Source organism: Festucalex cinctus, chromosome 12, assembly GCF_051991245.1.
Source record: "Festucalex cinctus isolate MCC-2025b chromosome 12, RoL_Fcin_1.0, whole genome shotgun sequence".
Classification (NCBI taxonomy): domain Eukaryota; kingdom Metazoa; phylum Chordata; class Actinopteri; order Syngnathiformes; family Syngnathidae; genus Festucalex; species Festucalex cinctus.
The window spans coordinates 11,598,341-11,625,080 of record NC_135422.1 but is presented as its reverse complement, the minus strand read 5'-3'; the positions used below and the strand labels follow the sequence as shown (position 1 = coordinate 11,625,080).

The following is a 26,740-nucleotide window of genomic DNA, read 5'->3' as shown; positions in this document are numbered from 1 at the left end:
CGACAAAAAATGTTTGAGTGTATATTTTACTTGTCTTTGTTCTACCAGACTACTATTTGTGTTAGAGTGGAATCATTTAAACTACCGCCTGGAACTCTTTAAATCGTCCTATTATTTTCTTGTGTAGGTGTCACATACAAGGATAATCATTATTATTATTGGGAAGTCTTTTCCTTGCTTCTCAGTTGGTTTTGTGGTAATTGTCTTGGGGGACGGCAGGGGGGTTGTTGCCTTTATGATATTTGGTGGAGTGATGTGATTGGTTTATTGGTGTCCTACAGTATATGGGAGCATTTTAATATGATGTAGTTCTGCATCACTGCAAACTGGAACCACAATCATTCGCATATTGTCAGTGGGTTTTGTTTTTATGACCTCCAGTACAAAAACTACAATATTGAAGGGTGGAATGTGGAATTTAAAAATATACATTCAATTTAAAAAATGTGAACTCATTTCAATTTTAAATACTTTATTGACTTCTTTGTTTGGAGTAGGACGTTGTAATTATTATATGGATTTCAAGCAGCTCAAATAAAATTTTAATTAGAAAAATCATCATTTCATGTAATTTGAGTTACAAATAAAGAACAACAGGCAGTTTACAATTGAAATATTTCTATCTACTAATTATCAACTTGTGAATTTATAATCCGTGCATGCATACAAAACACAGCTACTTAATGACCTTCACCGACTGCATGCTCTGACTTGAGCTCTCGACTGAACTGAACCTCGAGGTCGGGCGACGAGGAGAGAAGTAGTCGGGCAAAGTTGCTTGTTCCTCGCAGACAGACATCTTATACATTTGGATCAGCAATCCTTCTCCTTGCACAAAAAAAAAAAAAAAAAAAGCAGCCGGAGCCACTCGGCAAAGATTAATGACCATTGATCCCCAAGCGAGCTCAAGCCACTGGGGCAGCGAACCCACTTTTGCTTCCCTGCAGCCCCAAATGAGCAGCTAAATCCTTATTGTGCTGCTTCTTTACATCTCGTGTGCGTGCGCGCGTGTGTTTTCCCCTCTAAGCCGAGTGTGATCCACCAAGAAGGTCAGCCGGTTTTACTTTGTTCAGCCAAGTGTGTGGCTGATGTTTGCATATTTCGATGAATTCAGGAAGATTTTTCAGCATCAAAAACGGTAATACAATAAACCACCGTTTATCACTGGGAAAAAATTTTGACATTCAAGATCATGTGAAAAGATAGTTAACGTTTTAACTATTAAGACACGCTGATGGGTCATGCAGGAAGCCGGAAGAAAAATGTAAAACTAGCCGGTATATAAAAGCCATACAATAGAGCTGTCAAAATTAACAGATTAATCAACAAGAAATTGATTATCAAATTAATCAACAATTATTTTAGTAATCGAGTAATTGTTTGGAGCCATTTTTTTTTATTTAATATTGTCCAAATGCTCTGATTTCAGCATATCAACAGTAATTGTTTACTCATTTCTGTAGTCCTTCATGAAAGAAGATTGATCCTCATCTGTATTGAATCAAAACATTTGCAAACATTTGTTTTTACTTTGGTAAATAATAACAAAACATCCATCTCTCCTTTTTTAAATAACTATACAAATACGAAGTACAAAACAAAAACCAATCACTGGTTAATAAACAGTAAGAATGAAGCAGATTAGTCGATTAATCAATTGAATAATCGATAGATTAATCGATTCTAAAAATACTCGATAGTGACAACTACTGTACAGTAGTCTGGGGTTGGCCCCCAAAAACGCAGACACAAATAAGATTTTAACTCTTTAAACGCATAACATCGAGAGGTGTGGAACAAACTTGACTAGACGAGAAACAACGAGAATGTATCAAAAATCACGAGACGTTAAGCTAACTTGGTCTGTGGAGGTGCTCAAGGAAACAGAAGAAATAATCCGACAAAAACACCCACTTCTGAGACAGGCTTATATAGATAGCGAATCGAGCTGATTGGCTGTGGCTAGACATGTGGGTAAAAAGACTGACATGGAATTCTCTAATTGGCTGTTGACCAGATAAAGAGATTAAAGATTCCTGACATCACATAGCTTCTGACATCACATAGCGTCTTACCAGTTCAAACTAGATGCTGGTTACATCAGTTCAAAACAGACACTTGACCTCAGTTCAAAACAGACACTTGACCACACAGTCATGACCCAAACATAACCCTTGCATGACCCAGTCATGACATTCTCCCTCCTCATTTGCATGGTTTTCTTAAAAAGGTAAACGATCAGTCATGATGTTAAAATGCATACTGTACTTGGAGTACGGCGTATACCGGTAAATATTTTATTTATTTTTTTAAATTAGGAAGAGCACTTGCCACAAAAAAGATCAATTCATTCAACAACAAACAAAGAACCAATTAATGGTGGGAACGCTGCCATTAGCCAATAACATCTGATCACACAGTCAACGTGATTGGCGCCATATGTCACATGATAAAAGATGAATTTGTGATGATTTGCAGACATGGCACAAGGAAAGCCTTCAAAGGTCACTCTGAGGGTCCCAAATTGGCAATCTGTGATATCATACAAAAATAATTGCATCATAAATGTGACTGATTAGAAAACACATACGCTTGCCTGTTGTTTATTTATGCACAATAGCTAGTACATCCAGAAAGACAAATCATATTTGTTCATTTGAATAATTGTGTTTGTTGCTGTTTATGTCCCAAGTTAATAAGGGAAAGAATAAAGAAAAAAAAAACATCACTTAGTCTAATAAAAGACAATGAAGAGAGGCTGTCAACACATCTTTGCATGTGTTATGTTTAACAAAAATAAGCTGCAGTTCCATCATTAACTTAACTATTTCTAAACCCGCTGGGCATCAATTCCATTTATTTGGCTAAATGGAGCGATTCATCTGGGAAATTTTATTTTTTTCCTATTTGTGTTTTTCATCAAGCGATACCTTTCTTTTCCTCCTCGTCTAGGATTGTAAATGGATGCTATGGATGTCTTTAACGCATTACGAAAACAAAGAGGAGCACTTGCAGTCTTAATTGAGGCTTCGTGAGAATTGGAAGAATAGCGTGTTTACTGCTCATTCACCGCAAGTTCATATTGATTGTTGAGTTAGCTGGAAACGTTTTTTTTTGTTTTTTTCCTGGCATTGACGGATCACTAAGCCACACCCCAAAGGCCTTACTGGCCAATCACTGCGGAGAACCAGATAAACGCAAGCTGCGGAAGCAATGTTGTCGTCCGTTTAGCGCTAAAGAAGCCTCGTCGCTAATGTGGCACGAGCAAGCTAAGCTAAAGAGGCTAGCTGCCAGTTTCAACATGCAGGATCATGTTGCCGAGTCACACCGGCTCCATAAAAATGCATCGAGCAGCTGGCGCTTCGTACCCGGGCACGCGTCTCGACGTGATGTGGGGGCCCCCCGTGACATTTTCACCGCCTTCGCATCTCATCAGCGTGGTAATTAATCATTGACCAAGCAAGGTTGGCGCCTGGAACATCGGCACTTGCCGCATGCCACCGGGTGACGGGTAAACTGTTGCCATGGTGAGCCAACAACTCACATAATAGCATCCATAATTTATGCTCAAATGTACGTTGTACCACCACTAGATGGCGGTTCTATAATCCACACTTCACAGTTTTTGGGGAGGAAGACTTCATAAAAACTGAAACGATCCCTCATAGGTAAAAAGGTTTCCCACCCAGCTCTCAAGGAATAACTGAAAGATAGGCAAAAATGAAAATTGTAATACCGCCATAGAAGTGAAAATGGAGATTAGCCTAGCAATGGAAGTAGCATGTACGTATATAATATGGCTAAAGTGGCCCTTAAATCGTGTCCTTTCACTTGTCACAATTTTTAGTGGGCCTTCCTGGATACTTTGTGTTAGCGCTAGCATCTGTGCTAGCATTGATAAAATGTAACATTAGCTTGACAATACATTTTACTCCACACCCGTAGTGAGGTGCCCTGAATAAAAAATTAAAAAACAAATCCCTTATTTCTGGAAGGATATCTTGAATTTGAAAAATAATAGTATTTACTCATTTAGAGCCATGATAACACTTTTGTCAGAGCAGTTGGGCTTCCTCATGAAGAGACAGCCTGCAGGTTGACAGCAAGCCAGATGTGGCCAAGGTCTACAAAAGGTGCATTATTAAGACTCGGAGTACAGCTAATCTACTTGTCAACCGTACACATTCACACACGAAATGAAGATGTAACGGCCAGTGTTGGGCAAATTACTTACAAAATGCTGATTACTAGCTACTGTCATTTAAAAGCAATAATAGAATATTACTGTTTCTGAATTGTATTGACAGAAAGTGAACCCTACATAATCATGGTTCATGTTTTGCATATTTTAGAGTGGAACCTATCCTTTGTTATTTGCAGAAAAACTCACGATTTTGCTGTTTTCATGCACAATCTGGTAGCGTCTTGGTAGTTATGCAGAAGTACAGTTTTCCCTCGCTATAACGCGGTTCACTTTTCGCGGTCTCGCTGTATCGTGGATTTTTTTTAAGTGCAATTTTGCATATTTTTTTGCAGTAATATACCCATTTTATAAAATTTATGAAGGTTTGAACATTGTCAATGTTTGAACAAGAGAGAAATGTGATAACATGTAAATGCCTCAATAAGAAAAGTGTCTAAATTGTGCGGTCGGGGATTTTAGAGCCTTAAAACATTTATAAGAGTTGTAAAACATAAAGCTAACTACTTCGCGGATTTCATTTATTGCGGGTATTTTTTGGAACCTAACCCCAGCGGAAAACGAGGGAACACTGTACCTCTTTGCCCCCATCTTGTGGCAATTATAGGCTATTACAAACCCTTTCAGAAGCGGGCGTCAATAACTGGTCTGTCCGCAAAAGGCCAGCGGTTACTGTGCACTGCTTCTGCATGCTCTACGTAAAAAACAGTCACTAAAAATCTAAAATGTATTTTGGCCAAATGATCTTAATGCTTAAACTCGAAACAAGGCAAATGTAAGTCAAAAAGTTTCCTATCAGTGCTCTTGTAATGATTGACATCTATTTTTGTCCAGTGATGTTTAAGCAGTAGCTTAAAGTTTAAGCTAACATCAACATGTTATTTGAATGCTAATACTACAAGTCAGCTCACTTTAGAGGTGTGCCTGTTGATTTTGGAGGGATTCAATTGGCTATATGAACAACTTCATAGCTTTAACCAATAATAAACTGTGTAAAATTAGCCTTTGTTTATATGGATTAGGTCAGGGTTCAATAATACATGGTGCGGTTTTCCAGTTAATGTTTGTATATGATGGCTCCCATTTTTTTTTCCACATTTGTTTGCAGCTTTTCACCTTGTCAAAGTGACCTTTTAACACGGTGCTCTTTATCAGTGGATGATGATGAGAGCAGAGGTGGCATCTGGAGCCAGCTTTTAATGTGAACTGAGGGGATTTGTACAGGCGGGGGGGAAGAACACAAAACATGGCTCCACTCCAGGATGAAGCCGTCAAAGACAACATCAGAGGAGGATTGTTGTCATTGAATAACCTTTGCGATGATAAAATAATAAAAAAATAAAAATGAAAAAAATAAAAGATGGGGGGTGGGGTCATGGGCTTTGGGACACCACGCTAAAACTTCCCCAAGTCGAGCGCACATGCGAGGTCAGATTATTATCAAAGCTGCTGAAGCAGAAAGTTGAGGCAGTGTACTAACCGCATGTGCTCGCTGGGGAAGACGGTGTCAGTTCAAGGCCTTTGAGTCTGCAAGACTGGAGAAATGTATCTGCAAGCGGTGGAATTATTCATATTTAGACATGCTTACCAGACACTATTAAATCAAAGTAAGCAAAAAAAAAAAAACAGAAGAGGCGGGGAGGGGAGTAAAACGGCAGCTTTACAGCAGTGTTGCGGAGACGGACGCTCACGTCCACACTTTTTATCTGCTCATTTACAATTCATGTCAAGTCATGACCACCAACCCCCCGTGCTCTGCCTTTTGGAGAGGAGAAGAAGAAAAAGGCGCCTATGGGCCAATGCCTTTCTCCTGTTTGACCTTCACACGGTGCTGATCATTGATGAGGCTCTTTGATAGTGATGGACACGTTTTGAGCCGTAACACTACAAAGAAAGTCTGGGAAACGGCTAACAGGACGGAAGTCAGTCAAGCGTGGGCCTCCACCATGGCTTGAACAATCTTAATTTGGATCAGAAGCAAGTTGCACAACTTCACTTTTTGCGATGTTTGAATTGAATTGTTGAGCTATTTTCTAATCAACAAAAATGTAAACACAACACTTTTATGAGGTGAATTCAAAGATCTAAAACTTCTTCCACATACACAATATCATAATTTCTCTTAAAGGGATACTTGACTCATTGAACAATTTTCAGCAGTGAAAAGTTCATATTTTTCATGTAGTTTTTCTACTTGCTGTCGACTGATGATGACATCACCTGTGCTGAGGAAGTTGGTAACGACCAATCATGGCTCACCTGTTTTCTGGGTTTAGTCAGTAAACTGACCCACGATTGGTCGTTACCTACTTCCTCAGCACAGGTGATGTCATCATCAGTCGACAGCAAGTAGAAAAAATACTTTTTAAAGTTATTAATTGTACATGGAAAATAATGACGTTACCACATTAATTAGAGACAAATTTGAACTTTTTACCGCTGAAAATGGCTCAATGAGTCAAGTATCCCTTTAAATTTACAAACCAGTCGAAATCTGTGATAGTGAGCACTTCTGCTTTGCTGAGATAATGTCATGACTGGGTCATGCAAGGGTTACGTTTGAGTCATGCAAGGGCATAACAGGGTTATGTTTGGGTCATGCAAGGGTTATGTTTGGGTCGTGGTACTGTCATGACTGGGTCATGCCAGGGTTATGTTTGGATCATGCAAGGGTTATGTTTGGGTCATGACCGTGTGGTCAAGTGTCTGTTTTGAACTGATGTAACCAGCAAATAGTTTCAACTGGTAAGACGCTATGTGACGTCAGGAGCTAAGTGATGTCAAGAATCTTTCATCTCTTTATCTGGTCAACAGCCAATCAGATAATTCCATGTCAGTCCTGTTACCCACATGTCTATCCACAACCAATCAGAACGATTCGCTGTCTATATAAGCCTATCTGAGAAGTGTGTGATTTGTCAGATTATTCCCTCTGTTCCTCTGTGCAACTCTCGTTGTTTCTCGTCTAGTCAAGTTTGTTCCACACCTCTCCATGTGAATAAATAGTTAGTCTTATTTGTGTCTGCGTTTTTGGGATCCAACCCCATAACAGATAATCCAACCCACCTCACAGGTGTGCCATATCAAGATGCACAGGTGTGCCTTAAAGACTGCCAACAATAAAAGGCCACTCTGAAAGGTGCAGCTTTGTTTTTTAACAACATAAAACATTTATTAACTTTACATTTGTGTTGAGTTGATATGAACGGAGTCTTCCGGTTCGGTTAGGGAAAATTCTATTGATGTTGAAATCAGAGCTCAAAGAAGAATGCTGGATTCATTGAATTACTGTAATTAGGGTTAGGGTTCAGGAATTGGGTTTGGGTTTTACGCGAGGGTCACTTTTTAATGCAAACCAATGAGATTGAAATAGACACCAGCTCATGAAGATTTTTGGGGGATGTATTGAATTTACGCTTGAAGGTTAGGATCCCTTTTTGCTGGAAAATAATGACATTGGAAGTAAAACCAAAGATGAATACTGCTTCGGTTCAATCATAGTCTGCCTGCCATCTCAAACACCAGCAGCAAAATCATCATAATCCGCGTTCGTGGTTACATTTCTAATCGCTATGCAAATGAAGTCTACTTCTCCCCCACATAAAGCAGAGAGCAGAACCGCCCACCTGGTTCTGCTGAAAGGCCGCCATCAACGCATCCCTGGGAGCCTTCAAGGCAGTCGACTGGTGTGACAGATGAGGAGTGAAAGGCAGATCAATAGAGATCAGGACTTAAATGAAGAGTGATTTTAATTGGCTGACGCTTATTGATGTGCGCTTCCCTCAGCTGTTTGGACTCGCTCCGGGGCCGCGCGACCTGCCTGCGCTTACATGAACGTTTGCTGATCCTCAGCTGTTCGTGTAACCGAGGGTGACAATATCAATCCAAAGGAGGGACATCCTCTCATATTAGCGTTTACGATCGCTACTGGCTAATAGGAAACACTTTTTTTATTTTAATGTACCGAAGAAGAAACATATGGAGCAAGAGGTGGCGCGCTGCAGCCATCACTAAAGTCAGAAAAACACAGTATATAATAAACATAATAGTGTTTTACAATGATGTGGAACTATATTTACAATTTAATATGTACTTGTGGATGAATTTTTAATGATTGTAGTTTAAAAAAAAATGGCAAAAAAAATAATGGGAACTTTGTATTCATATAATTTCTAATTTCTAGTCCCTGATCATAAAATGGCTGCAGGAGGGTGGCCCATAATGGTTTCGTCACCGTCACAAATACCAATACCTTAAAATAAGATATTGGTATTGGCACCGATACCTGGTATCGGTAGTCACCGATCATAGTCAGGGTGATACCACCTCTGCCTCAATTTGAGCCAGGAAAAACCCTGGAATAGATAAATAAATAAATGACAAAGTGAAAATAAAAACGGATATGAAAATTAAATTATTAAAGTGATTACAAAATTAAATATAAATGGAAATAAAACAACATATATATATATAAATCCATAAATAGATAAAAATACAAATAAATATAAAAATAAATTAAAACAAATATTAGTAATAATTATTTATTAATTATTTATTTAGTAATTTATCTATTTTTAATTTTGTCAGTTTTTGTAGATCCGGAAAACGGATCCAGGAATTATTTATATTGTGAATATAATTGAAATATTGTCATGTAATGGACATTACTGACACGTATAGGACTGGAGTGTGATATGAACATTTTACATTTTAATTCCATTGATTCATTTTCTCTCATGTGCAATGTTACAATAGTAGCAAAGTGTGGAAGCACCAGTTTAGCACTACATAACATTTTTCTGCCTTATCTCTTTTCACCATACTTCTAAAATAATTGCTCTGGACAACAATAGCAGTCTTTACAAATCGAAATCAAGATGACGCAGCAATAGGTTGTTGCCAATGCAGTTTTATGAAAATGTAGCAGATAGCTTTATGTCCGAACAATCTCCAAATGTGCTGATGAGATCAAGCAGCTTAAGGATGCGAGCGTCCGACAAGATGTATAACGCAATTTGATGGTGGTGCCGTCGATGATGCATAAAAACTCAATGGGACGTGTTAAGAGTTGCAGATGCTAACGCTGCGAAACTGGATGTTAGACTCTGAAGGAGGAAGGCATTCGAGTTCTTGACTCTCGTATGAAAGTGCAAGTGGATATTTGATAAACAAAAAGCATATGGTTTGACAACTGCTATTTATTACATTTTCAGTGTACAGTTAGAAAATAAGTGTTTGGGGAAAATAGTTTGTGTTGTTGCATATTTACTGTTCACACTGGAAAAAATATTGACAACAATTTCAAACATTTCAGAGAGACAACAAGATTTGTCTCCTCATCAGAAAAACATGTCAACTCAGCATTATGAAACAAGACCTAAAGATAGCCGCGAACATTTGATTACTGCCCTGTCAGCAAATGAACCCTCCCATGCATATTCCTCAAATGCTGCAAAATTGGAAAAATCCACTAACAAAATGACACATTCCTTATCAGTCAATGAGAAGCCAACAAACGGCGAGCGCATTGAAAGCTTATCAGCAGTTAAGGGACTAAATCATTTCCCTGCGGGCACCGTCTTCAGAGACACGTCGGGTTCTTTGGGGAGTTTTAATTGGTGGCTGGCTAAAAGTAGACTTATTAAAATGACAACATTGACTCTCTTGGAGTACCTTTAGTCGCCCAATTAGGATTTTTTTTTCTTTTTTTTTTTATGGGAGCTGTAAATAGAAGCAAAAAACATTTTCAGAGGGGTTGGCTGGAATCCAGTAGAATTGCTTTGATGCGTTAATTGGCTGCTGTGGTCATATTATTTGGGGGGCAGATGAAGCTCACAGTGCTTCTGGTCAAAGGAAGCGAACGCGCCTTCTGCTTTGATCTTGCCCCCCCCCCTCAAAGAACACCCCAAGTGGTTTTGTTGGACTTTCAGAAAACTATTATCCAAGCTGAACAAGAGCTACCGAGTGCACCTTCCAATCACGAGGGGGGAAGATTAAAAAGGATGCTCCAACTGGAGTTGGGGTGCACAATGTTAAAAGTGCAGTGCGGATTCTCTCTTCGCTCTTGGTGTATTTTTCTAGAGCTAGACCAGGGGTGTCCAAACGTTTTCATTTGAGGGCCACATACAGAAAATCAGAAGGACGCAAGGGCCACATAATGTTATGAAGAGAAATTGTGTTTAGTCCTAAAAATTGTACAAATAATTTATTTGCAATATGGCAGTAGGGTTATTATAGTTTTGGAAATTTTCATTTTGTTTTGAGTTTTGTTTTTTAAATTTAGTTAGATTTTAATTAGTTTTCAGGGTGGTTCTGTTAGTTTTTTATTAGTTTTAGTTCTTTAATAAATGCATAGTTTTATTATAGTTAGTTTCAGTATTGGTTTTAGTTTTATGCTTTTTTTTAATGTGTATTACTTGTGCGCAATATTTAAAAAACACCATCGGTGCAACGTCATTATTCCCTTTTATGTCAAAATAAATCTGCTAAAAATCACATTTAAAATCATCCCCAAATGCTCATGCATTAAATTAATTACCAAAGACTAAAACGAAGGACATTTTTGCTATAATTATAGTTAGTTTTATTTTAGTTAATTTTGTAAACATAAAATGTGGTTTCAGTTTATTAGTTAATGAGTTAGTTTATTTTTTCGTTAACGGAATTGTTTTGAATTTTAGTTTTTTCGTTAGTTTTAGTTAACTAAAATAACCTTTAATAGCACCTGTGTTTTTTGACACCCTCCCTTCTTACTTTGACCATCTCCAAACATTTTTGTTTTTATGTTATTTGAACTGAGTCAAATGGCATTTTTAGCATATATCGCGGGCCACTAAAAAATGGACGGCGGGCCGCAAATGGCCCCCGGGCTGTAGTTTGGACACCACTGACCTAGACAGTGCACCTCTGGCGTTCCACAAATGCTGGCGTATCCTGATTTCCTGTTTGACAATTTGGGAGACCAGTCGCTGCCAAGCTGATTAGTCTGCCGTAACAACTGTGTGTCCTTTGAGTTGCGCCCAGAGTGACAATTTGGTGGCAGAAAGTTGGTCTAAACTTCTCGCTTGCTCAGATCACGTCTAAATACTGCTGCAGCTAATATAAAACGATTTTGTTGAATTTGATTGGGGCATAGGCAGATGTAGGGCTGCTCGATTATGAAGACAAAACAAGACAATGTATAAACGTCAAAAATATTAAGACAAATAAAATTCTGTGAAACACTATAATTCAAGTTCCTTTTGGACAAAACAAAATTTATTAAATTAGTTATTAAAAAATAAATAAAAGGTGCAAACAACTCACAATTAGTATTATCCATCCATCCATTTTCTTGACCGCTTATTCCTCACAAGGGTTGCGGGGGGTGCTGGAGCCTATCTCACCTGGCTCTGGGCAGTAGGCAGGGGACACCCTGGACTGGTTGCCAGCCAATCGCAGGGCACATAGAGACGAACAACCATCCACACTCACAAGCACACCTAGGGACAATCCGGAGCGCCCAATTAACCTGCCATGCATGTCTTTGGAATGTGGGAGGAGACTGGAGTACCCGGAGAAGACCCACGCAGGCACGGGGAGAACATGCAAACTCCACCCAGGAAGGCCGGAGCCTGGACTCGAACCGAGTCCTCAGTACTGGGAGGCAGACGTGCTAATCAGTCATCCACCGTGCCGCCCCAATTAGTATTACCTTAATAATCTTTTTTTTTTTTTTTTTTTACAATTATGCTGATTTTGTAATTGTGGATTGTAATAATTGAAATTCTAATTCAATTTCGATTAATTGCACAACCCTAAGCAGATGGATTCCGAGCTCCGCTGGCTTGCAGTCGTCTAAATGATCAATATCAGGTCTAACCTGCATCTACGCAGATATGCCATGCCCTTTACTGGATTTAGCTGGCCGCGAAAATAGAGCCTTGCTATTGGCTGACGGCCAGTCTGGGGTATACCCTGCCTCTCAGCCAAAGTCAGCAGGAATCCACTAAAACTTAACAGTGACCCAAATGAGAGCTTGGATGACAATTAACACATTCACTGCCATAGACGGCTTTAGACGTCAAAGATTCTTTTCTTTTTTTTCCTGCACACGCAATAAAACAATGTGCAAAAAAGCTTTTTCGTTATGCATCAATTTGGTATGAAAGCAACAACAGTAAATTGCAGCGTTTACTACACATAGTTACAAAAAATAAATATCAACTTTTGTGTAGTCTCCAAGAATATTCAAAACATGCGGACATCCAACTTTAACACATTCACTGCCATAGACGGTTTTAGACGTCAAAGATTTTTTTTTTTGTCCTGGACTGGCAGTGAATGAGTTAAGAATGCTAAACATTTGGACAGTTTTGTGATTTGTTGCAAATAAAATGAAGGTTGTACAAGGACAACTTTGGATCAAACCGTTTCTATTTCCATGATTTAGTTTCACCATGCGAACAGTATTAAATCTCCGAGGGTAGGCCTCTCTTTACAAAAGACGAGGAGCCAGTCATATTGAATGATTGTAAATACTGCAAGTGTAATGCTTCCACACTCGTGCAATAACAAACAGGGGAGCGTGCTTCAATGGGGGGTTGAAATAAAATCCCACGACTGGCTCAAACTCTCTCCGATGTTGACGAGCATCGATTGCTAATGTCTGGCGTGTTGTTTCCCCGAGTGTGAAAGAGGCGAAATGTCGACATTCCTTATTTCATTTTTAATACTTTGCTATCCACTCCCACCATCGTGTTCCATATGATTATACTGACACTCTCCCCCCCCCCATGCAAATGGATGGATCTTGTAACAGTCTTTTAAAGAACAATAAAAATGTACGTACTGTATATGAGAGATGAAAGGGAATATTGGGGATATTTCCCCAAGAAGTGGAGGCTTTTGTGTGTCGGAATCATCCCTCAATGTGTTCTTTTTGCAGTCAGATAATCATCAATTTCTCACTTGCACTGTGTCCTACTTGGCCTACTTATCTCGCGTTCACTGACTTGTGCTGGGGAGGGTGATAATCATTTGATGTAGAGGACTAATGCAATTGTGTCCTTCATTATTAGACTTCTTATTTATTAGCTAGAGGTCGGTTTAGAGAGGAAGGAGACTTTTTATTGCGTCAGGATGAAAAAAAAAAATCTTTGCAGACGATGGCCATGGAAGGAAGGTGAGGGGAGAAAAGAAATCAGCTCGATAAGTGAATCGATATTTCTCGAAACGTTTTAAAAAGGGCCAGCAAGCGGAGTTCCCGACGTCTCCATTTTGAGTAGCCCTGAGCTGCGAGGCTGTTTTTGTATGCCACACATGATTTATTGCTAGCACCTCCTGTTTCATCCAGACTGAGAGACACAGAGAGAAGAGAGAGAGACAGACAGAGAATGTGAGGAAAAAAAGCGAGGACGGCTCATTTCTATTAATCAACAGTGATTCATCGGCGAGGGCTATTCTCAACATACTGTCATCCGCTTCCATCAACTGTGCTCAAGAACAGGATTCTGCTTAGATATATTGTTCATATTGTGACCATTTTACAAAAAAACAACAACATTCCATTACTGAGACATAACTATAATATGACATTGAAATCAAGAAGAAAAAAAAGAAGACATTTTTCCCCTAAGTCGAACTGAAATTTTAAATAATAATAATAATAATAATAATAATAATAATAATAATAATAATAATTTATAATAATAAATGTTATTTATTAATTATACAAACTAGGGATGGGCGAGTACCGATACCAGGTATCGGTATCGGGCCGATACCAGCCTTTTTTTTTTTTTTTTTTTTTTTTAAGTACTCGAGTACTCATGAGGGGAAGATGTTAAGTGAGTCCTCCTTGCCTGTAACTGGCGCTAGCTTGCAGCAGTTTTTCACTAAAACTTCACCAGTTTGGAAATACTTCAAAATTGTGAATCTTAAACTAAAAGAGCATTTTTGTGTTTTATTTTGAGCGTTAAGACAATTGAAGAGTGACTGTGCTGTTTTTTTTTTGTCAAAATTAAAGGAAATATATTTGTTTAAAATATCTTTTAGTGATTTTTTTTTTATTTGTCCAACTGTACTACTGGTATCGGCAGTTGGTATCGGTGAGTACTGAGGGTCTGAGTATCGGTCTGAAAAAAAAAGTGGTATCGAACATCCCTAATACAAACACAAAAGTAATAAATGCTTAAGGCACCTTAAATTATGGAGATGAACATATAAACTCGGTCATCCGGGAGGAACTCAGAGTCGAGCCGCTGCTCCTCTGCGTTGAGAGGAGCCAGCTGAGGTGGCTTGGGCATCTGGTTCGGATGCCTCCTGGACGCCTCCCTGGGGAGGTGTTCCGAGCATGTCCCACCGGCGGGAGGCCCCGGGGACGACCCAGGACACGCTTGAGAGATTATGTCTCTCGGCTGGCCTGGGTTCCGAGGCCAGCCGAGAGATCCCTCTTGGGATCTTGGGATCCCGCCGGAGGAGCTGGTTGAAGTGGCTGGGGAGAGGGAGGTCTGGGTTTCCCTCCTAAAGCTGCTGCCCCCGCGACCCGACCTCGGATAAGCGGTAGAAGATGGATGGATGGATGGATGGATGGATGGATGGATGGATGGATGGATGGATGGACATATTTTCACTAATATATGATTTTGTAGACTTTCTGTATGTCGTCATGGAGACAAGTCACAGCATGAACCAAAGTTATAGTAGTAATGAAAACTAATGAAACTAAAATTGGGGGAACATGTAGGTTTACTTTTTGTTATTCATTTCAATTATTTATATTTCTGGAGTGTTTCTGCCAAATATTTCCTGTAATCATAACTTTACTACTGTGTTAGTGTAGTCTAGTGATAGATGGATTTATGATTTAAATCAAAATCTGGGTTACGTTACGTTTACGGATGTCCACTGTAAATGGAGGATATGTTGTATGGTTTCGTAGAACAAACATTGCAGGTGTTGTTTACTGAAACTACTGAAGATGCTTGAGTGGCACGTTCCTCTCGGTGTACAAACGACGATCCCCAAGACACTTCGTCGAGCCGACAATCAAAACTTCTTCGCCTTCTGTTTGCTCTTTTCACGAAATCGAATACATTTGAATATATTAAACATTAGAGGCGACGTTTTGGAGACGTTCCTCTTATGATCTAGATGTGTAGCTTAACTCAAAAGCCGGACAAGCGATACGGACGGTCGTGCATGCTTTCATGTTAAACTCCGTAAAGCTCTCATTAGTTTCCACTGCCGCCAGGGTCTCTTTTTTTTTACGACCAGGCGTGCGCCGCTTACAGACAATAGACCTCGAGAGACGGGGAGAACGTGCGAGCGTTTCGCGGAGCCTCATTATCGGAGATGCATCATGCCACGCTGGTGCAAACGGTGGATGAGAAGGATTAATTGAATGTTTCGCGGAGGGGGAGGATCATTTTCTTTCTGCCACTTTGACAGATAGATGCCACTCTGGTTTTCAGTGCAGCTATAATTTCCCACGGACAGTCCCTTAAGCCAAGTTCCTCTCAACCAGTTCTCAAACATTTTGGGTCCAGGGGAGAAGTTTTCCAAGGACCCCAGCAAGGTCCTAATACCAATTAATCAGAACTAGTATGTCTAAATGTCATGAAGGTTATTTATTTTTTTAACCTAAAATAATCAGGACCTGATTTGTGCTGTCACAATCGAATATTTTTAGTAGGGATGGGCAAGTACCGATACCAGGTATCGGTATCGGGCCGATACCAGCCTTTTTCCAAGTACTCGAGTACTCGTGACGCAGACGAGTACAAGCGAACGATGGCAGAGGGGGAAAACGTTAAGTGAGTCCTCCTTGCCTGTAACTGGCGCGAGCTTGCAGCAGTTTTTCACCAAAACTTCACCCGTTTGGAAATTCTTCAAAATTGTGAATCTTAAACTAAAAGAGCATTTTTGTGTTTTATTTTGAGCGTTAAGACTATTGAAGAGTGACTGTGTTTTTGTTTTTTTTTGTTTTTTTCAAAATTAAAGGAAATATATTTGTTTAAAAATATCTTTTAGTGATTTTTTTTTTATTTGTCAAAATGTACTACTGGTATCAGCAGTTGGTATCGGTGAGTGCTGATGGTCTGAGTATCGGTATCGGTCTTAAAAAAGTGGTGTCGAACATCCCTAATTTTTAGAATCGATTAACTCATTCACTGCCAATGACAACTATAGACGTCAAAAATCCAAGCAAACAGCCAGTGTTAATTTTGGAAAAAAAATAATAAAATAAAATAAATAACATTTAAATTTGAATAATAACAAAAAAAAAATTAATTTAGTTTTAGTTATAGTCTTCTGACGATATTTCATTAAAGCCTTAGTCATAACTCAGTCACCTGATTGTATTTTAGTTTTAATCCAATTTTAGTCAACAGAAATAAAGAGCACTTTTAGTCGACTAAAATTGACTTTTGGAGGCCGAGACCCAGTATGTGGTCTCGGTAAGACCAAGACCGATCACAAGAACGTCAACGCCCGTGTTGTAGGGTAACAGGAATCCGTTCTACGCACGATGGTAGCACTTAGCAATGAAATTGTTGTCATCGTTGTTATTAATAACAACAATGATTAATAACTATGAATGAAAACAATGAATAACTAAAACTAAATTCAAATTTCTTGTCAAAATTTGCACTGGCTGTTTGCTTGGATTTTTGACGTCTATAGTCGTCATTGGCAGTGAATGAGTTAATCGATCGATTATTCAATTGATTAATCTGGTTCATTTTAATTTTGCATTAAAGTATTACAAAAGCATTTTTTTCCCCTGATTATGGTTTAGTAACTCATTCACTCCCCGACATTTTCACAGAAGCAGTCCCGACCAAAAGAAAGATTAAAGTCTCGTCTTTCATCAGGAAAAAAAAAAAAAAGTATGTTTCTATCTGTTTCCGTTTTGCAACAATTAGCATTAGAAGAGAGCTAAGTTTAATCAGTTTCATAAATCTATTTAAAATTGTAAGTAATTGAGTTTTTCACCATGGTCCTGGTTGATCTCCTTTGCTCTGCTGCCACCTGCTGGCCGTTTGTGTAATAACTACCATTTCTGCAACCGTTCTTTGCAGTTGAGAGGCGGCATCAAAGCCTTCTGTATGCTCTAGCATAAAAAAAAAAAAACAACGTATAAATACGTCTTTGGGACACTTAGAACATAAAAAAACAAACATGTATACGTTATTGGGAGTAAATGAGTTAACCAGTGATTGGTGTTTACTTCGTACTTCGTATTCATATAGTGATTTTAAAAAAGGGGGGATTGATGTCGTATGTTTGTTACCAGTTCGCTAATTGTTTTCCAAAATAAAAACAGATGTTTGCAAATGTCTTATTTTGATTAAACACAGAAGATAATCATCTTCTTTCAAATCAGTGAACAATTACTGTTGATATGCTGAAATCAGAGTATTTGGACTATTTTAAATAAATAAAAAATGGCTCCAAACGATTAATTGATTATTAAAACAGTTGTTGATTAATTTGATAATTGATTACTAGATTAATTTCAACTGCGATTGGCTGGCAACCGATCCAGGGTGTCCCCCGCCTACTACCCAAAGCCAGCTGAGATAGATTAATTTCGACAGCACTAGACCTGATTACTATAAGAATATTTTGAAAGCCGTTCTTGCCAGCATTTTAGAGAATTTTTGCTGTTCTTTCAAGACCAACAGTACATGGCAAGAACCTTTAAACCTCTTGAGAAGCCAAATGGTTTTCTAAATGGGTTTTCCACAATTAAAAGCTATAATTAATACATCTTATCGATCGGTGTCGCAAATCACGCCTTTGATGTTTACTTATCACAATCAACTAATGACTGAGGTTCACTTACTAATCAAAACGAGTCATCAGTGTATAAATGTAATGGAAAAACTCAATTTTTCAAGCACTTCAAGGCAGATGTGGCGGCCTGCTGCGATCCAAAACTGAGGTCAAATCCGACTTCCAGTACACATGTGATGTCTGATTTGATTACCAAGCTGCACATTTAATAATTGTAATTGAATAAAAAATAAATAAAAAATGCCTGGTCCTGGGTTGGCCCGCTTCAAGCATTAGCCAATCAAGCCTAAAAGCATTACTTCAAGTCGTCCTGAGTGATTTTGCCTTTTTCGTGTGTCCAGCAGTTCTATTTTTGTTTTATTTTATTTGATCAGATTTGAGGACACCTCCATCAAAAGTCAATCGGTAATGGCTTTCCTAAGGCTCCCGATTCCTCAGCTTTCCATTGCGAGCGATGCATCCTCTGGAATGCTTTTACACTGTCCGGCCTACGCTAGAAGCTCATCAGTCTACCGGCAGCACAGGAAAAAAATAAAATAAAAAATAAAAAATCTTTAAAATTGTTGAATTGTTGGCATGTTGGCATCACTTCCTCTCCAACTGTGTCTTTAATCCAGTTGGGAATCTCTATGTAAAAAAAAAAGTTATCTTTATATTGCAGATTTTGACCAACTGTGGGTGGGTCTGGAATGTATCCTCGCAATGAGTGGAGGTTCACGATATTTTTTACAGCGACTACTCAGAAATAAAGTTAGTTATGAGTCCTGCCTCAGGACAGTTGCCGCTTTCCTCCATGAACAGAAATACAAGAAGGTTCACTGCGCTCAACTTTACAGCTTTGAAGTTGATGATTGTTTAAAAGGGCGACACTCCTCTGAAGGACAAATGAGAAGGGATGGTCGGTCGGTCGGTCGGTCTGAGAGACAAAATGAAGAAGAGCAGATGTGCGTTTCTTGCCGATGACATCTCCATTCATTTGGATTGCCGAGACAATGCCTGCTAAAGATTGTGCAAAAGGTTTACCAATTCCATTTCCTCCACAAAAGGCCTATTAGGGAAGTTTATCCTTTGCAATTAATCAAGCCTAAGTGTTTTGTGAAACACTTTTGGCAGTTTCACCTCAAGTTTTTTTTTTTTTTTTCTCTGTGACTGCAAAAATTAATTTATATATTGGATCAATTTTTGTATTAATGTAGTTTCTGTCAAAGGAACAGAAGTCAACCTGTCACCACAGGAATTTAGCAGGAAATCATATGAAAAACTACACTACAAAATTGTGCTGATGATGATAGACTGAAAATTAGTGTTGTTCCGATACCGTTTTTTGGCTCCCGATACCGATACCCAGCTTTGCAGTATCAGCCGATACCGATACCATACCGATACTTAATTTTTTTTTCCTCAACATGAAAAAGCTGTTGGTTCATTGGTTCAGAGCATTCAAGGGCCAATAGGATATCTTAGAATGTTGTGCACGAGCAAGACACAAGATGCTGCATCCAAAATCCTATATTAGCGTCGGCATTAATGGTATCGGCATGTAACTTGTGAGTAGTCACCGATACTGATACCACTGTTTTTATGCAGTATCGGCATCTCTGCCGATACCAGTATCAGTATCGGAACAACACTACTGAAAATGTAATATTTATTCCTGAATGTGCACATTAGATTTTACCAAGATTTCAACACAGTTGAGCGAGTTCTAAAAAAAAAAAAAAAAAAAAAGAAATGTTTGTCATAAACACCTTACAGCAAAATTAAGCCCTATCTTCAATCTTTTAGAATGATTGTAGAAATGTAAACGTGTAGCAGGAGAGTATTCACTGTGTTTGACCCTTTCCACAGTATGTTAATAAACACTCCATCTTGAAATTATTTAAAAAAAAAAAAAAAAAGTAAAGTTAAAGCACTGTGATTACTTTCCAGATGCACGTAAAACCTTTTTGCAGCCAAGCCACGATGAAATTAGGCAAAAAGCTGGACATCCGCTGCGAGAATTGAGCCTAACGTGTTGGACGACCATCAGATCATTTTTGTGTCAGGAAATTAGGTCAGTTGTCATCTAACACGGTGAAAGCAGAGTCACCATGAGATCTCCCAAACTCATTATGGAGACATATGCAACATTTTCGCAAAATAAATGCATTGTATTCTTCCTACTAACGTGCCTCTGTCAAAATATCTCAAGCATTAAAAAAATAAAAAATAAAAAATAAATAAATCTAGCAAACTTTGATCTTATTGATCAGCCTGGTTTGAGGGGGCGGTCCTTATTGGTCTTACAGTATGCAATCACTACTCCCTTCACCAGGTAAGCACTTCATCCCCAAATTGCCAAATTATGTCAATTTGTTGGAGTCATAAACTAAAACTGTACAGACTGTTCAGCTTTAAAGTGCATCATCAAGATGCCTTAAAAAAAAGGTGAGCATTCTGCCGTTAGTCCCAATTGCAGTGTACAAAAACTACATTGTGCTTCCCTGAATGCCATGGCAGCTATTTTTTGAACGTTTCAAACTAAATATTCATGAGCTCTTCATATGAAAGGAAGTCAACCACATTCAACTGGCACTGCTTCCTTGCTTCAACAGAGAGGAGCTAATTTAGTGTTGCCAACTTAGCGATTCCGTTGCTATATTTAGCCACTTTTGTGAATGCTATTTTGTGTTAAAAAAAAAAAATAAAATAAAAAAAAAAAATAAATAAAAAAAAGCGATTAGAAATTTGTATTCCCTCTAAGACGAAGACAAAATGAGCAGAATTGTTTTTACATTTTGCATGTGACAAGAAAGGAGTTTGGCGGGAGACAATCATGGAGCTGAACATTGCAAAAAACGTGATTTAAAAGTAGTGATTTGTCAACATGTTACAAATTTTTGACCTAAGGTATATGAGGTAAAGCAGGAAACATTTTGCTAAGGTCGCCTTGCATCACAGCAAAGATGTCAGATTTGTTATACATTATAATCTTATTAGACACTTTATCATCAAATTAAAGCAGTAAGTTTGTTGAGTCAATTCATTACTTATTATACTTCACACTCAGTATCTATACAGAAGAATGTTTACAATGACAGGTTTTAATGGTCTTCATATTGGCTATTACATTATTATCTGAACTCATTTGCTGCCAAAAACGTATAAATACGTTCTATTTTAAATATTACCATGCTCCCAAAGACGTACATGTTTTGTTGTTGTTTTTATGTTTTTTTTATGCTAGAGCATTGAGAAGGCTTTGATGCAGCCTCTGAACTGAAGAGAATGCTTGAAGCAATGGTAGCTTTCACAAAAACGGCCAGCAGCTGGCAGCAGAGTATAAGAGATCAACCAGGGCCATGTTGCAACAACCTCTTTTCTCCACTGTTTTAAACAGATTTGTGAATAATGATGAAACTTAGCTATATTTTAATGCTAATTGCTGCAAAACGGAAACTGATATAAATATACTTTTTTTTCCTGATGAAAGAAGAGACTCTAATCTAATCTAATTTTATAGCAACAAAACACAATACCCTGGGGTTGCTTCAGTGAAATTGGATGGGAGTGAATGAGTTAAGCTTAGTTCATGTTTGATCAGCCATCGGTTAGCTAAACTGTGAAGTTAACATAGTTTACTTGTCTTGGTAGGTTTTATAGTGACGCACAAAGTTAGATGTTGTGTCTCTTATTTTCAATTTGCAAAAACCTTACATGCTGCCGTCTCCCCCACCCCCCGATTTCTTAAAAAACAAAATGTTCAAATCAAAATGTAATCATCTTCGCCTCTAAAATCCAGATGTGGCTTCTGCACTCCACATCATAGCTTACTGGTGGGTCGCCAGGTTGGAGCACACTACAAACAAACAAAAGAAATTACTTTCCTTTTGAAAACAACACAATTTGCTCGGAGTCGTGAAAATTCAGGTTTTCTAATATTAACAGGCAAGAATGTAGTCAAGTCTAAGTCAAATTGAGTCTTTTAAATACCAAGTCAAGGTCAAATTAATTGGATTTTTTTTTGTGTGTGTGTAAGTTTTATCCAAGCAAGTCGTAAAATTGGCATGTGACTCGGGTCCCCAACTGCAGTGAAAAACATGATTTGGAAAAAGTGAACAGCTTGATAATGATAACACACACACACACACACACACACAAAGCGAGTCTACAAGTGGCAGTGCCTGTTTCTACACCGATATTGGCTTGTTAGAACAGCCGTTGACGTGACATGGTGGATTATCAGCATGTATTCAGAGCACTCTGCAGATTTGCTCCCAACATTTGATGGAAACCCAGATTAATTGTTATAAATGTCCTTGCAGGAAGTGACACCGCGAGGCATCAAATTATGCACACCAGCGGCGCCACAACACAGAGGGAATCGTCCTTTTACATTTCCATTTTTATTGTTGGACAGTGCAGGTCATTTGCTGCACAAAGCGGCACCCGGCCTTGTTTGTTGTCAGCGGTTTGACAATTCAAACATTCCCGCGGGCAACAAAGGCTGTGAATATAATGGAATGGTTATGTTTATATTGTGGTCGTAACTTACATGTATTTGTATGTGAGCTTTTTTTTTTCTTTTTTTTTTTTTTAATATATATATATATATTTCTGGTCAGTCCAATACACAATAACATGTTTAAACATGACATTCTGATTAATATTACATTTGTGGAATATAAGTTTTGAAACAAAATCCAGCCGTTTTCATCCATCTCGGGGCGGCCATTTTACCACTTGCTGTCGACTGAAGATGACATCACAGTTCTCACAACCAATCACAGCTCATCTGTTTTCTGATGCTGAGCTGTGATTGGTTGTTAAATGAGACCTGAGCAACTATGATGTCATCTTCGGTCGACGGCAAGTGGCAAAATGGCCGCCTTATGATATTGATAGAAACTGCTGGATTTTGCTGCTTAACGCAATATTGACCAGAATTCCGTATTTAGACGAGTGGGGCTACATAGAACATATTTTTGTCAAGAATTTGTTTTGGGGTTGACTTCCTCTTCACTGCCAGTCATTATAGAAAATGTTTACATTTCAAATACTCACGTGATATTACATTCAATAATTATATATAAACCGAATCTACCAAATAACAGAATAGACTCCCTACTTTTTGTCCCGTCCCGTTCTTTTATAATTGACAGCAGAAAAATGTAGGTTTGCCAAAATACAGCCATTTCTCCCATGGACTCTGAAACTGTGTTTATTTCCTATAAAATGGGGCAATGATGTCATCTACCGGTGGTTGGGCATCAGTAAAGTTGTTTCCAAGTTTGATATTTACAGTGGAGCATGCTCAGATTCGCCCCCATTTAGCACCGCTCTAAAAAATACAATTGACAAGTATACTTGTCAAAGGCAGTGAATGAGTTAATACAGGTTTATGGTTTGCTGGAGCAAATGCATCATACATAGATTACTTACAAAATGTTGGGCATATGGGGTGTGAAATTTCAGGATTTTCCATTTAGATAGCTTTTCCTGTTGAATTGATAAAAACACAAGCAAGTTCCTGTCCTTCGTGAAGTACTGAGATTCAATATAAAACGTTTATTTCCAAATATTTACAAAAAAAAAAAAAAAATCCATAAAGGCAGAATATGATTCAACTCTTGTATTGGATGTTATTAGATTCTCCAGGAACTAAATGGGCCTGTAAGTGTATCTCCCTCGCAAAGAAGCTACTATTAGGCTTAGTGCGAGCTGATGAAGAACAATAAATATTCAAGGCGTGAAAGTGTCTTAAAATGAGAAATGTTCAGTCTGGCCTCTGTGTGAGTCATTTCTTCTCCTTCTACTTGGGAGACAAAGACTGAAAGCCGGCGTCCTTTCGTCTGGCGGAGGTGAAGTGAGGCAAAGGAGAAAAGGACGGACGATTCGTCCTAGTGCTTCATTGTCTTGTAAAATATCCCGCAGGTTACTCGCGTCGGATGGCGCTATCTGGCTCATACGTTGCATGGTTGGAATAATAGTGTGGATGGTGGGGTGAGGGGTGGGAATTGCAAGCAGAGATAGACAGATACGTTTTTTTGTTTTTTTTTTTTTTTTCAAGTGATGATACCGATTTTGATTATTTGCAGTCAAGGAGGCCGATAACCGATATTTGGAACCGATATTCATTTTCAGTTTAAAAAAAAAAAGTGTGGGGAGGTGTAAAAATGATTTAAAATACAAATGCCAATCTTGACTTGATGTTGTAATGTCTTAAAGCATGTTTATTGAACAATTTTTCAGACTTTTCTAAATGTAGAAGTGTTTTTGTTGTTGCCGTTTTTAAGCTTATGCAATAGTCATTCTTTTAAATTTCTAACAAAATGTTCAGGGAGCTCCCAAGACTATCAGCATGTCTTAAAAAGTTAAAAATGGAAACTTAAACAAGGAAATACCATAGCGCTCTATAGTTTTCTACAGTAAATATTTTTGTACCAAAATGTAATAATAACTGAAATAGTTCCCTGAGATTAAAATGGTTTTAGATTTACCTTTTATCGACCATCAGATTTTTAAAACAAGGCCGATACCAATATTCGTCTGCTAGTACATTGCTCGGGTCAGCTGCAGCTGATTCCATGATTGCATGGAATCCACCTCCAACAGACCAAAAACGATATTTGGTCTCTTGGAGAAAAGCATACAGTGGGAGGGGCCTATCTCAGATGGTAGCGTGGCAGTCTCCTAAGCTGAAGGTTGTGGGTTCGAACCTTAACCCTTGAGTGAGTTTTATTTTTATTTTTTTTCAATTTTTTATTTTACTCTACCAAGTGTAAATCTTAGTTTACTCTTACAAAATTTACTGTAATAGTGTCAAATTGTGATTAGATAAACTGACGTTCATATTAGGGATGAGCGAGTACCGATACCAGGTATGGATATCGGGCCGATACCAAACTTTTTTCAAGTACTTGAGTACTCGTGACGCAGACGAGTACAAGCGACCAATGGCAGAGGGGGAAGACGTTAAGTGAGTCCTCCTCGCCTGCAACTGGCACTAGCTTGCAGCAGTTTTTCACCAAAACTTCACCGGTTTGGAAATACTGTACTTCAAAATTGTGAATCTTAAACTAAAAGAGCATTTTTGTGTTTTATTTTGAGCGTTAAGACTATTGAAGAGTGACTGTGCTGTGTTTTTTGTTTTTGTCAAAATTAAAGGAAATATATTTGTTTAAAAATATCTTTTAGTGATTTTTTTTTTATTTGTCAAAATGTACTACTGGTATCAGTAGTTGGTATCGGTATAGGTGAGTGCTGAGGGTCTGAATATCGGTATCGGTCTGAAAAAAAAGTGGTATCGAACATCCCTAGTTCATATTAATTCATGGTTCATTTGCCTTTATTTTAGCACAAGACTAACCTACAAGTCAAAAACGTTCATGTATAATAAATAAATAATCTGATATTCTTTACAGATTAATTTATTGCTCATTTGTTAAAATAAATACATAGGAAAAGAAACTTGAAAAAATAATCGTATATTTATCACAATCGCAAAATTGTGTGTGCGTGTTCGCAATTAGATTCTTTTTCAAAACCATTCAGCCCTAATTAGAAAGGCACATCAAACACACACTGATGCACCTTACAAATCACACTCTCACACGAGTCCTCCAAACACACCAGAGGAAACCGGCGCCCCTCATCTCGGCCTCTGTCACAATCGCTTCTTGTCGCCAGGCTGTGTGTGCGTGCGTGTGCGCGCGTGCGCGAGACTCCCTCGAGTGCGTTGCCGGGCAACCGCAGCTGCATTAATATGCGGTTGGGGGGGGGGGGGGGAGAAAGCGAGGGAAAGAGAGAGTAGGGGGATGCCTCTCGTCTGAAAGCAGCGCGAGGTGACGGGTGCCCTTCGCATCACTCCTGACGAAAGGTGCTTCAAAAACAACCTTCAAAGTTTGATTCAAAAACTCTTTGACGAGGCAACGGACGTGAAGTGAAATATTTTCCCCGCTTGTTTTGTTTTGTTTGTTTGTTTGTTTGCAGAACTGAGACGAAAGAGGAGGACGGAGGCGCTCACGTGCGATCTTCTCGCTCCCACCACCCACATCAGCCCATCATCCGTTCTTCAACTTGACATCATCCTTCCACTCAGACAAGACCAAGCAGAACCGTATGCGCTTTCAAGCTCCAGCAAGTTGAGAGATGAACAGACAAGTGGAGCGCTCGGACGACAAGTGAGCCCCCTCCTGAAGGATGAGAGGGGTCCGCCGTCACTTTACTTGTCTGCGCACTCCCGGGAAGTGTCCACCTCCAGTATGTCCATGTTATTCCTGATACTTTGCAAGGTAGGTCTGCATATTTAACGGGCCATAATTTGGGGATACATTTATGTATGACCTGAGGTTATGTATACTTTATTAAAAGGGGGGGCTTTCCAGGCTCAGTTGTTTTTGTGTGAATCATTCATAGTGGCCAAAAAAAAAAAAAAAAAAAGACGCTCCGGGTGATGGCCGTCATGTCATGCGTGCTCTTAGCAGGTGAAAGTGACTCTTACGTAACGGCAACAATGACTTTAATTGACGTCTGACCCTTGGCAACATGCTCACTTCTTTTGAGCGGATTTATTAGGCCGTGCATTTTTTTTTTTTTATGCAGACTTAGAAGCCTTTCTTTCAAATACGTTGCTGACGGGACAAATCTTTAGGTACGCCTCAGAGTTTTGATACTTGTCAGACATTACAACAGAGTCAGAGGTGTTTCTAATATTCTGGTTGCATGTATCTTTAAGTGTTTTGTTACCCGAAAAGTAAACAAAACTTTTTTTTTTGA

At 38.7% G+C, this 26,740-nt stretch overlaps 1 long non-coding RNA gene across 1 annotated transcript in view; it reads right to left on the bottom strand.

Moving 5' to 3' along the window:
- Nucleotides 1–21,682: 21,682 nt before the first annotated feature.
- The window catches only part of LOC144032287 (uncharacterized), a 32,728-nt gene continuing 27,670 nt past the window's right edge, over nucleotides 21,683–26,740 (bottom strand). The window contains exon 4 of the long non-coding RNA XR_013287746.1: nucleotides 21,683–21,821. This is a non-coding gene — a long non-coding RNA (uncharacterized LOC144032287). The remainder of the gene's footprint in view (nucleotides 21,822–26,740) is intronic.